We start from the raw sequence: 16,430 nt of genomic DNA on the forward strand, positions 1-16,430 counted from the left end.
GACATTAATTCAGTCAAACCTTTTCAGAAATACATTTTTTGCCTCAAAAGAGATATCTTTGGTGGCTTACATTTAAATAATATCCTGTTTTAAAACTATTTAACATTAATCAGATAAATTACTGGTTCCCATTTTATTGTGAGGCTGCAAAAAATCATTAGTAAAAGATTTGGTAACAAAGGCTAAAGCATAGCTATCATTATCTATTATTCAGAATAATACTGGGTCATTTAATGAAGCAAGACCTACTGCTTCTCAGAGAATGAGCTGTTGTCTTTCTGGGCCAAATTCAGAACTAAACTAAAATGCATCTAAGGGAGAATACGCTGGTGAAACTGATACCTTCTTCCAGACTCATTCAACTTTAAATTACATTACTTTCCACTTCACTAGGGACATTTCATTTATGCCCTCCACCACGTCACTAAAGCTCTCATGAAATGATCTGCCCTATCCAATTGCATTGAATACCTTGAGAAGAGCACATATTTCTGTGAGGTATCCCAGCCTAATTTACAGCTGTTGCGAGCAAAGCTGCTGATATTAGGAAGGATGTCCACAGTCCCTAATATACCTTATACACCATTACCCACAACTCAGAACACTTATTACTCTTTGCTTAAAGCTTTTGAGACAGCTTTTTGCTTCTACTTTTAATTATTATTTAAATAAAGAAAATACAGAATAATACAAATGACACCCTCACTTATCAATGGTATTGTGGAAAAATGATATTGACAAGTCGGATAGCCTGTTAGCTATAGTACATATAGATATAATATCTCCATTGTTTGTCACTGTTCTGAGTATACTACTGTACATACATAATGTTATATTCAAATTTGGTACAGGTCAGGGTGACCTGGGTGTCTTGCATAGTCTGGATTTGATAAATGAGATATTTTGATACTGTTGTAAAATACCATGTCAAACTCACAATCCAGTTTATCTGCTTCACTGCCAAGAGCATTAGCTCTGCTGTTGCTGCATGGGTTTTTTTCTCCCTGAAGACTCCAAGTTCTTGAAGAAGTTATCACACTGGAATCAATTGTTCTGTCAGCATTCTCTTTTAGTAAGTATGCAAAGATATTTTATCCAGCTTCTGCAGGTGCTGCTGATATCAGATTTATTAGCCAGCTGTTGTCTCTCTTTACGCAATTACAAAGTCAGAGGAAACTACAAAGGGGCAGGAGAACACCCATGGTAAGCAATGGTGCATGCACTGCTTTTCATTACAGGGATGGGGGAAGGAATGCTGTTACAGCTTTAAAAGAGACACAGATGTTAGATTTAGTAAAGTCTAAGGCCTGGTCTACACTGCGGGGGGGGGGGGGGGGGGATTGATCTAAGTTATGCAACTTCAGCTATGTGAATAACGTAGCTGAAGTCAACATACTTAGATCTACTCACCACGGTGTCTTCATTGAGGTGAGTCAACTGCTGCCGCTCCCCCGTCGACTCTGCCTGCTCCTCTAGCGACGGAGGAGTACAGGAGTCGATGGGAGAGCACTTGGGGATCGATTTATTGCGTCTAGACTAGATGTGATAAATCAACCCCCACTGGATCGATCGCTGCCTGCCGATCCGGCAGGTAGTATAGACATACCCTAAGAAACACTGCTGAATCTCTTTGCTCTATTACGGTGGTTTAAAACCTTTTTTTCATGTGTGGACCCCAAAAATATTACAAAGGGAGGTGTGGACCCCTCTAGAAATCCGCAATCCACAGGTTGAAAAACTACCACTCTATTGTAATTAGAGCTAGAGAAAGTCAGCTGAGAGGCCTGGAACTGTATCTACTCTGGGGCTCAATATGGTTGCATATCCCACTTCTGCAGAAGATCATTAGATCCTGGACAGCAGAGGGCACAAGAGAAAATACTTTGATGAACCCTTTACTTCAACTTTTTTGCATCCATTTGCTTAGAGAAAGAAGTAGTCTTGTATGGGTGAGACATACTGGTTTTTAACTCTTCACTGGACAGGAATTATGAACCATGACTACCTCTTCCTTCTCATTCACTTTCTCCTTCTTTCTTTGCCCGTTGTACTTTGAAGACCAGAACCTAGCCTGTCCTAAGTCCCCAGCACTGGCACAAGGGGGACTAATAGCTGCCCAAGCAGGCAACTGAGGATTCTCTTCTTTAAAATATGCTCCACACCACACTCTTCAATCTCTGTCAGAATATAGATGACAAGTAGTGGTGTGGCTTAGCTACTCATGATTCCCAGAGACATAATGAAGTCTAAGACCAGGTTTACACTAAAAAGTAAAAGTTACACATTGCTCAGAGGTGAAAAAGACGCACCCTTGAGCTGCATAGTTAAACTGACCTTACCCTCCGGTGTGGACAACACTAGGCCAATGGACAAATTCTTCTGTTGACCTAGCTACCACCTCTCAGGGAGATGGATTAACTCCAGCAATGGGAGATCCCCTCCTGTCACTTGTAGTGAAGGTCTACACTGAAGTACTACAGCAGTGCAGCTGTGTCACTGTAGCAATTTAGGTGTAGACGTAGCCTAAGCATCCAATAAAAGCTGGCACAACTTAGAATCAGCTCCAGGATTGGGGGAGATAGGGAGAAAGACTTTAGAGATCCACTTCTGTACCTCTCCCCAGTAGCAGTGCCTCAAACACAGTCTCTAGCTGTGTCAGAACTGAGTCCTGTGTCTCTAACAACCCTTCCACTCCAAAGAAGTCCAAGAACCTATGTCAAAAGAAGCAATTATAATATACAAAAGGTGGCAAGGGTCAAAGCTGTCCCCCGATTTGGATAGATACATCTTAGCTTTCTTTTCCCTTCTTTTTTTTTTTTTTTTAAAAAAGACTTGGAAATTGAAAGTGTTGCTTACTTTCACCATAGCTTTCCTAAGTGCTTCTGAATTTTCTGCTAAAATATTGCTGATACCTGTAATCTCCTACAGGAAACAAATATATGAGAAAAAAACTGAGTAGGGTGGTTTGATTTTTTTTTCCTTTCCTATTATTGACTATTATATTTTAAGAAGGGACTCCACCTCCCATTGTCTAATTTCTCCTTCTGATCAACTCCTGAATTTTTAATCCTGGGTTTCTGACAATTTTTTGCCATGGCAATGATGGTGGTATCACCAATTCTGCAATATAAATAAGAGTGATGATGTGTGAGGCAGCAAGCCTTTTTCAGACCCAAATTGCTTCAGTGATAGCAACATAAAATGTAAGTGAAGGGCAGCCAGTGGACAAATATGGAGGAACAGGGGCTGAGGCAGAGATAGGGTGCTAGACAGAGGACATAAGGGGGAGGTAGAAAGAGATGGAAAAAGGCAGAGTTAGCTGGGAGGTGACAGGGTGCCAGTGTTATGAGTGGGGACTGAGAGTGGGAATGTCAAAGAGATTGAGGGGGCAAGTAGGATACTGTGAGGCTGAAGGGTTTGGGCGGGGGTAGCTCAGCTGTCACCCCTCCACATCTCTTCATGACTGGTTGCTAAATTGATGTGCCTCCACTTCCCTCTGGTGTTCTTCAGTGTATTCCAGCCTTAGGAGTGGCCTGACACTCCAGCCAAGACACAGGCAAGGGCCACAGAGTCCTTTAACATATCCAACAAAAATATAAAGACAGCTAACTTTTCAGCCCCAACTGGGCTCAGGTGGTCACACACACACCCTCAGCTATAATGCAATGTCCTCACATCTGTCTTCTGTCAAGAGGGTGCACAGTTCTCCACCTTTCTAGGGTTTCAGGTTTCCCTCAGGAGCAGCCTGTCTGCCCTTCCACCAGACCTCCTTACCTTCTCTCCCAACTAACCATCTTTCTCCTCTTTCAAGTCCATCCCCTTCACCTGACTACACCCTCCTCAGGTGCAATTAGTGAGGTTACTAGCTCTCTGTCTCCCTCAACCCCACTGACGTCTGTGTAGAGTACACAACTTTTCACAGGGGGAGAGAGTGAAATGAAAGAAAGGAGAGGTTTTGGGGGTGGGGGACAGAGAGGTCTTCGGAGAGCCAAGGGAAGGGGGGAAGCCTGAAGCAGAAGAGGAGAGAATTTGTCCAAAGACAGAATCAAGCTCTATATCTATAAATGCAGTCATTTTAGGAAAGAGTCAGCCATTTATATGGTCAAGTAAAACAAGATATAACTAGAGTTAACTTCCTGGGATTCTAGATGGGGTGGGATCTGAGTTACTACACAAAATTCTTTCCTGGGTATCTGGTTGGTGAATCTTGCCCATATGCTCATGGTATAGCTGATCTCCATATTTGGGGTCGGGAAGGAATTTTCCTCCAGGGCAGATTGGAAGAGGCCCTGAAGGTTTTTCACCTTCCTCTGTAGCATGGGGCACGGGTCGCTTGCTGGAGGATTCTCTGCTCCTTGAAGTCTTTAAACCATGATTTGAGGACTTCAATAGCTCAGACATAGGTGAGAGGTTTGTCGCAGGAGTGGGTGGGTGAGATTCTGTGGCCTGTGTTGTGCCGGAGGTCGGACTAGATGATCATAATGGTCCCTTCTGACCTTAGTATCTATGAATCTATAAACACCAACTGGGAAATTCTGAATTGAGGGTGAATAAGTTAGCATTACTTGTGCCTTCTTTAACTTGAAGATTTAAATCACTGTACCCAACGTCCAAATCCCTCAATTTCTCTTCCTTTCTCTCACAGAGTGTGAGGGAATCCCCAGGGTACAACCTGGAACTGTGGTACCATGGTGCCCCTTCAACTCTCTGGCCTGAGCTGTCTCTCATGATGATTTGTTAGTGACAAGCAAGAATCCTCTCCAGGCACTGTGATCACTCAGTCAACAACATGCAGAGACACACCCAGCTAAATTGCATGAATGCTCTAAGCCACTCATGACCTATACAGAGGGAGACACCACCAAAGCCTGCCCAGCCTTGCACCCCCAGAAATGTCCCATCTTACACTGCTCAAGGCCTTCTCTTGAACAATGCATGCTCATTAATTAGTTCGCCACTTCATCGAAGGATAGTGGACATATACCAGCCTTTGTAATCTGAGCAGATTCCCCAAGCACTTTAGACAAACTCATTGGTAAAGATAAAAGATTAAAATAAATTAACTACAGAAAGATAGATTCTAAGCGATTATAAGTGGTAGGTATAAAGGTCAGAGATAGGTACATAAGAAAATTAAAAGTAAACATGCATTCTAAATCCTAAACTTTCAGACTAAGTGAGCTTTAAATCAAACAACTTTTCTCACCCCACTGGATGTTGCAGGCAGGTTTCGGTTCTTAATACACAGGCTGAATTCCCTTCTCAGCCTGAGACCAGTCTTCCCAGTTCAAAGTCTTTGTCTTCCCAGAGTTCTTGTTTTCTTCAGAGTACTTGGGGGAGGAGAGAGGTGGTCTTATGGTGCCACTGTCCCTTATTTTATACTCTCAATTCATGTCCCAGGGAAAGATATTGGCCCAGGCATGTCCTGGTGGGCCTTGCTGAGTCGGAGAGTTGAACAATCCTCCCTCTGTGGTGCTTGCACCACTGTATCTTACAGAATTGTAAATCTCTTTTTTACAATTCCCCTGCTGGTCAATGGCTCGTGGTGGTCACTTAATGCCCATTTGGATGTGGGTCACCTCCTTTGTTGTCATTGGAGAGCTAGCTGTGGGGATCTCCTGGACACAGAACATATTTCAATTTCAACCATATAGCAGACTATCATAATTCTATATACAATGATGATACACATATTTTGACAGAACAATGAATTTCAGAAAATCATGCTCTTTCATATGATACTTTGCAAGGCATGCTTTGAAATACCACAATCAATGATGAATATGAGGGCTACAGGATGATACTTTGAGGTACAGTGCGTCACACTGAGTCCTTTATTTTTTCTGCCTTTTTTGTCAATGGGCTTAAACTTCAGCAGATCCTAATGTCTCACTAAAACACATTGAAGACTACACCTCAAATTGGGGATTCCTATTATCAAAGTCACCCCTCGGCCATATGTGCATCCCTCCCATCACTGTAGTGAGTGTTTATATTGAAATGTTATAGCAGCACAGCTGCAATGCTGCAACTGTGCCACTGTAGCAGCGTAAGTGTAGACATAGCCTAAGGATCCATTAAAAACTGGCATAACTTTGGTTCATAAGACCACCTTAAACTCCTTAGCTGAGGTCAGAAGTAATCATAAACTGAGTAGTATGATTCTTGTTCCCTTTTATGCCTGTCATAGAATCACTCCACAGTTTGGCCTGATGGTAAACTTAGTTTCCAAGAAGTCCAGAATGGCAATAGGAGTGGTGGTTGTAAATCAGGATTAATGTTATTGACAGGAATCCATTTGAATATACCAGATTTAAAATCAGCACTAGGAACTCTTCACTTCCAAAGTCAAAATAGGCTCCCAATATATTTTTAAATTATATGATCTCATGTTACAAGAAGGAAAGTGAAAAATTGTTCTCCTTAACTTCTGAGGATAGGACAAGAAGCAGTGGACTTAAATTGCAGCGAATGATTGGATGTTATGAAAAACTTCCTAACTGTTAGAGCAGTTCAGCAGTGGAACACGTTGCCTAAGGAGGTTGTGGAGTGTTCTTCATTGGAGGTTTTTAAGAACAGGTTAGACAAATCAAAGACCTGTCAGGAATGGTCAGGTTATTCGTTAGTCCTGCCTTTAGTGCAGGAGGCTGACCTAGATGACCTATTGAGGTCCTTTCCAGTCCTACACTTCTATGATTCTATGGGCATTGTTGCAGAAAATATGATAGTCTATTTCTTTTTTGAAAATACAGCACACTAAAAACTGAAATTCCATACTTTAAAAAAATTGTGATAATCCAAAGCTTTAAAAGTTCCACACAGACAGTATCATGGGGGAAAAACATGGGAGATGCAAATAAGTATGGTACAAAATATACAAATGATAGACTTCACTAAAAAGAATTCAGGGAACAAGAATGTAGAGAACAAAGTGAGTCATATTAGAACTCTCCCTCACACATACAAACTGAATACAATTTAACTTTGCCTATAAAAGTTTCTTTTGAGTTCCCTTGGGTACTGGAGTATTCCACTTGGAGGTAGGGTTAAGATTCCCTTTGGTATTGCTCCCCACCATACGGTTAGGCTGTAACAATGCTGGTTCTGGTGGGACCCAACTGAGAGTGCCAGTTCAGGACAAATTGTTTAAAGCAGGGCAGTAACAGCCCAAGGCTAGAGTTTCTTTGCACAGCAAGGCAAACCAAACCAGTCAGACAGAGAGGACTTTGGTTTTACCCCACTGGCTAACCACAAGTCATACAAGCAATTCCCTTAGACACTCCAGTTTCCCAGTATCACCACCAGTGCCACTCGGTATGGGGATAAATGGTTATCAAAAACGAATATCCCAGTAAAAGAGAAAAAATGGTTCTCTCAATCCCAAAGGACCAAACCCCAGACCCAGGTCAATATACAAATCAGATCTTACCCACAAATCATGCTGTTGCCAATCCTTTAGAATCTAAAATCTAAAGGTTTATTCATAAAAGGAAAAAGATATAGATGAGAGCTAGAATTGGTTAAATGGAATCAATTATATACAGTAATGGCAAAGTTCTTGGTTCAGGCTAGTAGCAGTGATAGAATAAACTGCAGGTTCAAATCAAGTCTCTGGAGTACATCAGCAGCTGGGATGGGTCTTTCAGTCCTTGGTTCAAAGCTTCATTGTAGCAAAGTTCCTCCAGAGGTATGAAGCAGGACTGAAGACAAGATGGAGATGCGGCATCAGACTTTTATAGTCTTTTCCAGGTGTAAGAACACCTCTTTGTTCTTACTGTGGAAAATTACAGCAAAATGGAGTTTGGAGTCACATGGGCAAGTTCCTGCATACTTTGCTGAGTCACAAGGCATATCTGCCTTCTCTCAATGGGTCAGTTGTACAGCTGATGGTCCTTAATGGGCCATCAAGCAGGCTAGGCAGAGTTGACACCAACTTGTCTGGGGTGTCACCCAGAAGCATAGCATAAGTTTGAAATACAGACAGAAAAGAGCCAATATTCATAACTTTAATTACAAAATGATACACATATATAGACAGCATAATTATAACCAGCAAATCATAACCTTGTCTTAGACACCTTATTTGATCCCCTTTATACAAGATTTCATGTGACTACAGGACTTTGGTTGCAACAATGATCTACACAGTCCCAGTTCATGTCAATAATGTCACATAGGGTTCCCTGGTTTAGGGCACGTGGCACTAGGGTTAGGGTTCTTCTGGATATGGTACCTGAAGCTAGGGTTAGGATTCCCTTGGGAAGAGTAATTGAAGCTAGAGTTAGTGTTCCTATGGTCAGAGCTCTCTGCCTTAGGGTTGGGGTCCACTGGGTAGAGAGATACTGGTAGGGTTCCTATGGTAGATTACTTGCAACTGCAGTTAGGCTTCCTATGGGAAGAGTCCCTGACCAAGGATTAGGGTTTATATAGGTAGGGTACTTGGAGCTAGGGTTAGAGTTCCTATGGGCAGGGCTCCCCAACCTAGGGTTAGGGTTGCTATGAGTGTGGTACTTGGAGTTAGTTTTAAGGTTCCTATGGATACAGCTCCCTGACGTACATCTAGGGTTCCTAAATGTAGGGTACTTGGACCTCGGGTGAGGGTTCCTATAGATATGACTCCCCACCCTAGGGTTAGGGTTCCTAGAAGTAGGATACCTGGAATTAGCTTTAAGGTTCCTATGAGTAGGGCACCTGGCCCTAGCATTAGGGTTCCTTTGAGTAGGGTGCTTGGGGCAAAGGCTAGGTTCCTAAGGGTAGGTTACTTGGAACTAGGCTTAGATTTCCTGTGGGTGGGGTATTTGGAGCTAGGCTTATGGTTCCTATGGGTAGAATTCCCTACCCTTAGGGTTAGGGTTCCTATGGAAAGGGCTCTCCACCCAAGGGTGAGGGTTCCAATGGGTAGGCTACTTGGATCTAGGGTTGGGCTTCCTATGGGTAGTGTACTTGAAGTTGAGTTAAGGTTTCTATGGCTAGGTTACTTGGAGATAGGCTTCGGGTTCCTATGGGTATGTTGATGTAAGCTTAGGGTTTCTATAGGTAGGATACTTGGAGTTAAGGTTAGGGTTCCTATGGATTGGTCTCCCCAACCTCTGCATAGGGTTCCTAAATATTGGATACCTGGACTTAAGGTTAGGATTCCTATGGGTAGGGCTCCCTGCCCTAGGGTTAGGTTTCCTTTGGGTAGGATACTTGGAGCTAGAGTTAGTGTTCCTATGGTTAGGTCTCCCAGCCCTATGGATAGAGTTGCTTTGGTTAGGGTTCTTGGTGCTAGGGCTAGTATAGGTAGAACTTTTAGCCCTAGGGTTCGGGTTCCTAGGGGTGGTATCCTTGGACTGAGGGATAGGGTTCCTATGAGTAGGGTACTTAGAGCTAGGGTTAGGTGGCCTATGGGTTGGGCTCCCTACCATAAGCTTAGAGTTCCTATGGTTAGGGTACTTGGCACTGGAGTTAGGGTTCCTCTGAGTAAGGCTCCCTGCTCTAGTTAGGGTTCTTATGGGTAGAGTACTTGGAGCGAGGGGTAGCGTTCCTATGGTTATGATACGTGGAGCTAGGGTTAGAGTTCCTAGGGGTGGGGTCCCCAACCAAGGATTAGGGTTCCTAAGAGTAGTGTCCTTGGATTTAGGGTTCCTAGGGGTAAGGCTATCCCCCCTAGAGTTAGTTTTCCTGTGGTTAGGGTGCTTGGAACTATTGTTAAGGTTCCTATGGACAGGGTACTTTGAGCTAGAATTAGGGTTTCTGGGGGTAGTTTACCCTGCCCTAGGGTTTGGGTTGGTAAGGGTAGTATATTTGAACTTATGGTTAGGCTTCCTATGGGTACAGTACTTGGAGCTAGCGTATTAGTTCCTATATGTAGGGAGCCCTATCCTTGGGTTAGGGTTCCTATGAATAGGGTACTTGGAGCTATGGTTAGTGTTCCTATGGCAAGGTCTCTCCACCTTAGGTTTAGGCTTTCTATGGGTAAAGTACTTGGAGCTAGGGTTGGGATTCCTATAAGTAGGGGACCTGGCGCAAGGATTGAGGTTCCTATGGGTAGAGCTCCCCACCTTAGGGTTAGCATTAGTATGGATAGGGCTCCCCATCCTAGGGTTAGGGTTCCTATGGGTAGGGTATGTGGACCTAGGGTTAGGGTTCCTATGGGTAAGGCTCCATTCCTAGATTTTAGGGTTCCCTTGGGTTGGGTACTTGGAGATAGGGTTAGGGTTCCCTTCAGTAGGGCAATTGGAGCTTTTGTTAGAGCTTCTTTGGGTAGGGTATCTTGAGCTTGGATTAATGTTCCCTTGGGTAGGGTACTTGGAGCTAGTGTTTTGGTTACCTTGGGTTAGGGTTCCATCGGTTATGGCTCCTCTCCAGCATGGTAGGGTTATTATGGGTAAGGATGTGGTGCTAGGGTTAGGTTTCCTCTGCTTAGGGCTCCCTGCCCTAGGGTTAGGTTTCCTCTGGTAGGGTTACGAGCACTAGGGTTTGGATTGATATGCATAGTGTACGTGGAGCTAGGGTTACAGTTCCTAAGAGTAGGCTCCCTGTCTTGGCTTTGGGTTGTTATGTGTAGGGTTCCTGGAGCCTGGAATGTGGCTATAGGATAGCACTGTGAGCTAGGGTTAAGGTTCCTATCGGTAGTGCTCTTTACTTTACCCCTAGGAATGGCAACTCCTGCTCAAAGTATCCTAAGCCTAATGCTAGCTGCACTACCCCTAGGAAACATAACCCCTGGTAGGGTGACCGACCCATAGGATAGCTAGCTAAGGCTCCAAGTAGCCTACCCCTAGGAATTCTAACCGTAGCTACAAAAACCCTACCCATAGGTACCGTAACTCTTGACAGGGACCCCTACTCATAGAATACCTAGCTGTAGCTCCAAGGAGCTTACCCATAGAAACCCTAACCCTAGGGTGAGAAGCCATACCCATAGAATCCCTCACCTTAGCTCGAAGTACCCTACCCATAGGATCCTTTACCGAGCTGGCCTATCCATAGGAAGCCTAACACTAGCACCAAATAGCCTACCCCTAGGACACCTGATGCTAGGATGGTATCCCTAGCCCTCCTAACCCTTACCCTACTTCAAAGTACCATTTCCAGAGGAACCCTAACATTAGGGCAGGGAGGCCTACTCATATGAAATCTAACCTTAGCTCAAAGTAGCTGACCCAAGAGAACCCTAATTGTACTTCCAAGTACCTACCCATAAGATCCCTAACTCCTGCGGGGCAGAGCCTACTCATTGGATCCCTAACCCTTGCTTCAAGTACCATACCGAGAGGAACCTTAAACTTAGCTCTAAGCACCCTACACATTGGAACCCTAACCCTGCCTTTAAGTACCCAACACATACAAACCCTAAACCTTGTGTGGAAAATCTACCCATAGGAACCCTAACGCTATCTTCAAATAGTTTACACATATGTACCCTAACCGTAGCTCCATTGTCCTACTCTTAGGCACCCTAACCCTAGGGCAGGGACTTCTACCCCTAGGCACCCTAACCCTAAGGCAGGGACTTCTATCCCTAAGCACCCTAACCCTAGCAGCAAGTACCCTTCCCCTTAGGAACCCTAAACCTTGAGCAAGGAGTCATATCCACAGGAATGCTAACCTAAGCTTCAAGTACCTTACCCATCGGAAAGAAAGTGTAGAGAGTTAGGTGTCTCTGCACTTTTAAAAATCTCACTAGATATGTACCTGCATCTTTTCTTGAGACACTTAAATATCTATGTATCTAGCCCTAACTGCCTAGCCCGAAGGGCGTTCTTTGGGCCATATCCTCAGCCACTATCACTCACCATGTTGTTTGTATTCCAATAGATCTCTGAGGCCCCAAATGAAACTACTGTTCAACTGTGCTAGACACTTTAACAACACATGTAAAAAGAAAGTTCTTGCTCCAGAGGGAATGCAGTCTAAACAGACATAGGATGTAAAGGGAAACAGGCTGTGGGAAGTGAAGTGACTTGCCCAAAATCACATAGAAAGCTGATGGGAAAACAGGGAATAGAACGCAGTTCTCCTGAATCCCAATGAATGTCTGGTTTCCTGGAGCACGCTGCCTGAACAGCTTAGTGGCATAGTTCCATTGTAATCAATGCAGCTGTACCAATTTACACAAATTGAGGATCTGGCCCTTTAAGTTTAGTTTGTCTCTATGTTTCTTTTATATTCTCTCTTCTTCACAGTTTATAACTGGGCCTAAAATATTTACTACAGGATGGAACTTGACATACTGAGGCTCAATATGAGAAGATTATCTTTTAAGAGTAATCAGTTAAGACATTTGCAAGACATTTCACGAGTGAAATAAAATATCAAAGGTTACCAGTGTGAGTGATTACACAACAGCCACAAGGCCAAAGAAAGATTTCCATTTAAAACTATTTTGTGCATGATATTGTGGAAGGGAAACAATTGTATAATGTGATTTTTCTTTTTCTCTATCCCTGAGATTTATGTTTTCTGTCTGGGGAGGTGAGTCAACTGTTAGGATATAGATATTCAGGCCTGTCTGTAAAGGCCTATACTCTAAGAACTCCGTGCAGTCACACTGGATGGAAGTTTGGTAATTAAATTATCCAAGGGGGTCAGGTAGAGTGGCTACTACCACCACTATGCTTCTGTCCCCAGAAGCCTTTACAACTATTCTGAGGGAAAATGGGCCCTTTTCCCACAGAAATGGTCTATAAGGGACTGCTGCAGGCAGCAGGCGGGGAGAGAATCTGATCAAAATTATTTGACTGTTGGATAATGTAATCAAAATCACTAAAGGATGTAAGGGGTTTCTATTGGAACTTAACTTGGCTGCTCCTGGTTGTGTCTAGTTGTACAAGATGGAAGTGTAATCGGGGTACAGTTGTGTAAAAAAGAGTAATCACAGTGCAAGGGATGTTAGGCAAAAGAGAATTTGTGTGTGCACAGGAAAAAGAAAAGGGAAAGGGGAGGAATGATGGGAACACTGAGCCTTGGGGTGGCTCTGGGGGATCAGATTGTTGATTTGGTAGGTGTGCATGAAAACTCTGTGGGTATGGGGGAGGCAGTTACAACTTGTGTAAAATTAATATGGCTAATATAATGTTATGGAGGTTAAAGTATATGGAAGGAAAGTACATTTTCCCAGGACATGTGCAGTGTATATTGGAGAAGGGGTAAAAGAAATGCAAACAAAACATGGTACTTAATTAAAATCTTATTAGGGCTCCAAAGGGGCCACAATAGGTTGTGCTTTCTTTTTCAGATCTCTGTGTGATTTGGAGCAGGAGATGAAAGTGGAAAGTAATCAGAACTCTGGTGGACGTAAAAATGTTTCCCTTTTAAGACAGTCTCTGAGCTGCTAACAGCTTTGGATCCAAAAGCAAGCTAGTAAGCCTCTGTGTAAATGCAAATTACCTAGCTGATGGGCACAAAGGAGCTGCAAATAATGAATACATCTGGTCAGGAAACAAGCTACTAGAAGACTCAGATTATGGCCCTCCAGGAAAGGGAGGTGAAAAAAACAAGTCAAGCCTGAAAATAAGGGGGACAGGTTAACCTTAAGGGATGTGTGTGTGTGTGTGTACAGTGCTCAAATCTAAAGCTGTGTCTCAGCTATTACCTGAGAATAAACTTAAAGCTTGGTACAGCAGAGAAACTATTGCAAACATGGTCTGTTGTACAAGAGGGGAAACTGAGGTACACAACCTCATGAATTTCATAAATGACCAGTGAGTGGGGTAATTCACTAGCCTGACTATAGAACAAAATAAGGACAGCCTGGAGATAATTCTTCTGTTTTTCCTGCAATTAGCAAGGAAATTTGTAAAAGGAAGTGGTATTATTATTATTAAGCAATAATCTGTCCCCACCAGGGGGGTGGAAATTGTTTCTTTTTTTTTTCAGACACTCTACAAGCAAGCTGGCGCCAGCGGGAAAAATAACCCAGAATACCATGGATCTGTGTTTTATGTTTGTCTGTGGTGTTTGTCTTGTTGCTAGCATTGTTGTGTTTTAATGAACAGAAAATCTCATGATGTGGGTGGAGGATGACTTCAAAAGGCTGACCTTGTCGGGGAGATGTGTATGGGAATGCAAAATGCAGTCCTATAGCCAACAGCCTCCTTTACTACACTACCGTGATTCATCCCCATAGCAAATCCATCACGTGCACTGAATAAGGAAGTGGTCAGGTAGAAAAACATATGATCATGTATTTAAAGACTATATCATAAATGCATAAGTATGCACATACATACATACCAACAAGCTTAATTCTGACATTTCCTAACTTTTGAGTGCTTGACTTTGGAAACCTTAATGTTCTTTTAATATAGTTTTGTGTGTGTGTATGTGTGTAATTTTCTAACTTTTTAAAAAAGTAAACTGAAAAATAAAAATTTCATCTCTTTGACATTCACATGCTTTATCAACAGGGTTAGAATGTTTAGATTCACTACACAGACCTCAGCCAGTCTAACTAAAGGAATAACTGATAGCAATAGTAGGTTGTCATCCTCTATAAAGACCAGCTTTAGAGGGGATTTGAGAAACACACTGTATAGATATTTGCTGACAGTAGAGGACTGTTGAGACTCAGGAATTTTGGCAGGGAGTGTGTTCTAGCGTGCAGAGATTCTTGTGTCTGTTCCCCCAAGCTTTTCTGCACCCTCCCCTCCAACCTGTACCAGTCCTATCTTATCCCCATCCCTGGCACCTCATCCCAGGAGAATTCTCCTTTCATACCCAGTCCAAGTTTCCCCTTCTCAGGCTGCTTATCTCAGTTCCAATCTCCTTGCCCAGCCTATACTGTGTCCCTTTGAATTCACGATCCATGGACCATTCTCATCTCCCCCACTCCAACTGTTACCTTTCTCCTTCCCAATCTAGTCTCCTTGCCCAGCCACTCCCATTTCCCCCTTCCCAGTTCCTCATCCACTTTCTCTTTCTCCTCCAGCCATCCCACCCATGAATCCATCACCTCTCTCCCACCTTTTGTCCCAGTCCTTCTCAGGTACCCTGCTCCTCATCAGATCTGTCTCCTCTCTTCCCTCCCCTCCGTTTCCCCCAGTGGTTCCCAGTATCAGTTTTGTTGTTCAGCATATCCCAGACTACCTTATCCCCTCATCTGATCTCAGGGTTACTCTTCCACCACCAACTGGACGCCATTTCTCTCTCTAGCCCTGGAGTGAATAACACTCATTCTGTGGGGATGGCACGTGTAGGAGCTGTGAGAGGATGGAGTATGGCCTGTGGAGATGGAACCTTTTAAGATTTTAGCTGCTAAAATCTATCAAGTTTCTATTTAGCATGTGCAAACAGATTTTTCAAAAGCTTGTCCAAATGTGGGTGTTTTTTCACAGGAATAGCAAAAGGCACATCCCAGACACAAAGGCCACCACCTGCCACATCTCAAATCCTTGCTCCAAATCATGGGTGTTACTAGACCTTCTCTGTGCAAAGGTTGCCAGTATTATTTTAACAGTGCAAAACAATTTTGCTATTTTTTCTCTAGCTTCATTTTCAGAAATGAAACTATTTCGGGTGAAACTCTCCACAAAAATTCAGCCTGAGGCAGACACCCAGCATGGAAAATTTCAACCTGAATAGTTAAAGTTTAGCAAAATTATAAGTAACTGAATCAAAAGAGTTTTACTGTGAGAAGTGTCAAGCCTCCTTAATAATAGGTGGGGCTGGTGGCCCTACCTATGATAATGTACTTGTTTATCAGTAACAAAACTCTTTAATCTAGTTCATATATGGTGTAAGAAGACACTGCCCCATTTATTTTACTGGAGTTACCCATTTACATAAGATCTGATCTGGCACTTACTCTTTTTCATTAATCTTGTATTGGAGATAAACTTGGAATAGAATCCTCCCTATCTTGATTTTGCTGTCTTCCCACTAACTAAAGCACTGTACATGCTCAATACAGGTCTGGAGTTTGGGTTAATGGAGACATTCTTCGATTAAATCAGCTCTGGGGGTTCTATGGAAGTGTGAAGTCCAATACCTTTTCTTATACAAGACTGTACCAAATTCAAAGTTTACCCCACAATCCAAGTAATTTGGGAGGTTACCAACAACAATCTCTTATATTTCATATAAAAGGCATTTGAATCTTAATAATAGGGATAAATGAAATGCGTTCATTTTAGCCTATTCTGAGGAGTAAGTATTTGATACTAACTAATATAAAGCAAAATCTGATAAACTTATTCAGTTCATATCTAAGGAATGTCCTAGAGTCAATGGATATTTGCTTCAGTAAGGACTACCTAAAAAATAACTGACGGCTCAGGATAAAATCTTAGTCCTCTTGAAATCCATGACAAAACTCTCATTGACTTCACTGGGGCGAGGATTTCCCCCCTTAAGATTTGGCCCATTTATTAATAATGTGGCATTTTATTAAACAAAATATATTTGAAGTATTCATACTACAATGATGTTTAATTCTATATATTTCA

This window comes from Lepidochelys kempii, chromosome 4, assembly GCF_965140285.1.
Source record: "Lepidochelys kempii isolate rLepKem1 chromosome 4, rLepKem1.hap1, whole genome shotgun sequence".
NCBI classification, from domain to species: Eukaryota; Metazoa; Chordata; order Testudines; family Cheloniidae; genus Lepidochelys; species Lepidochelys kempii.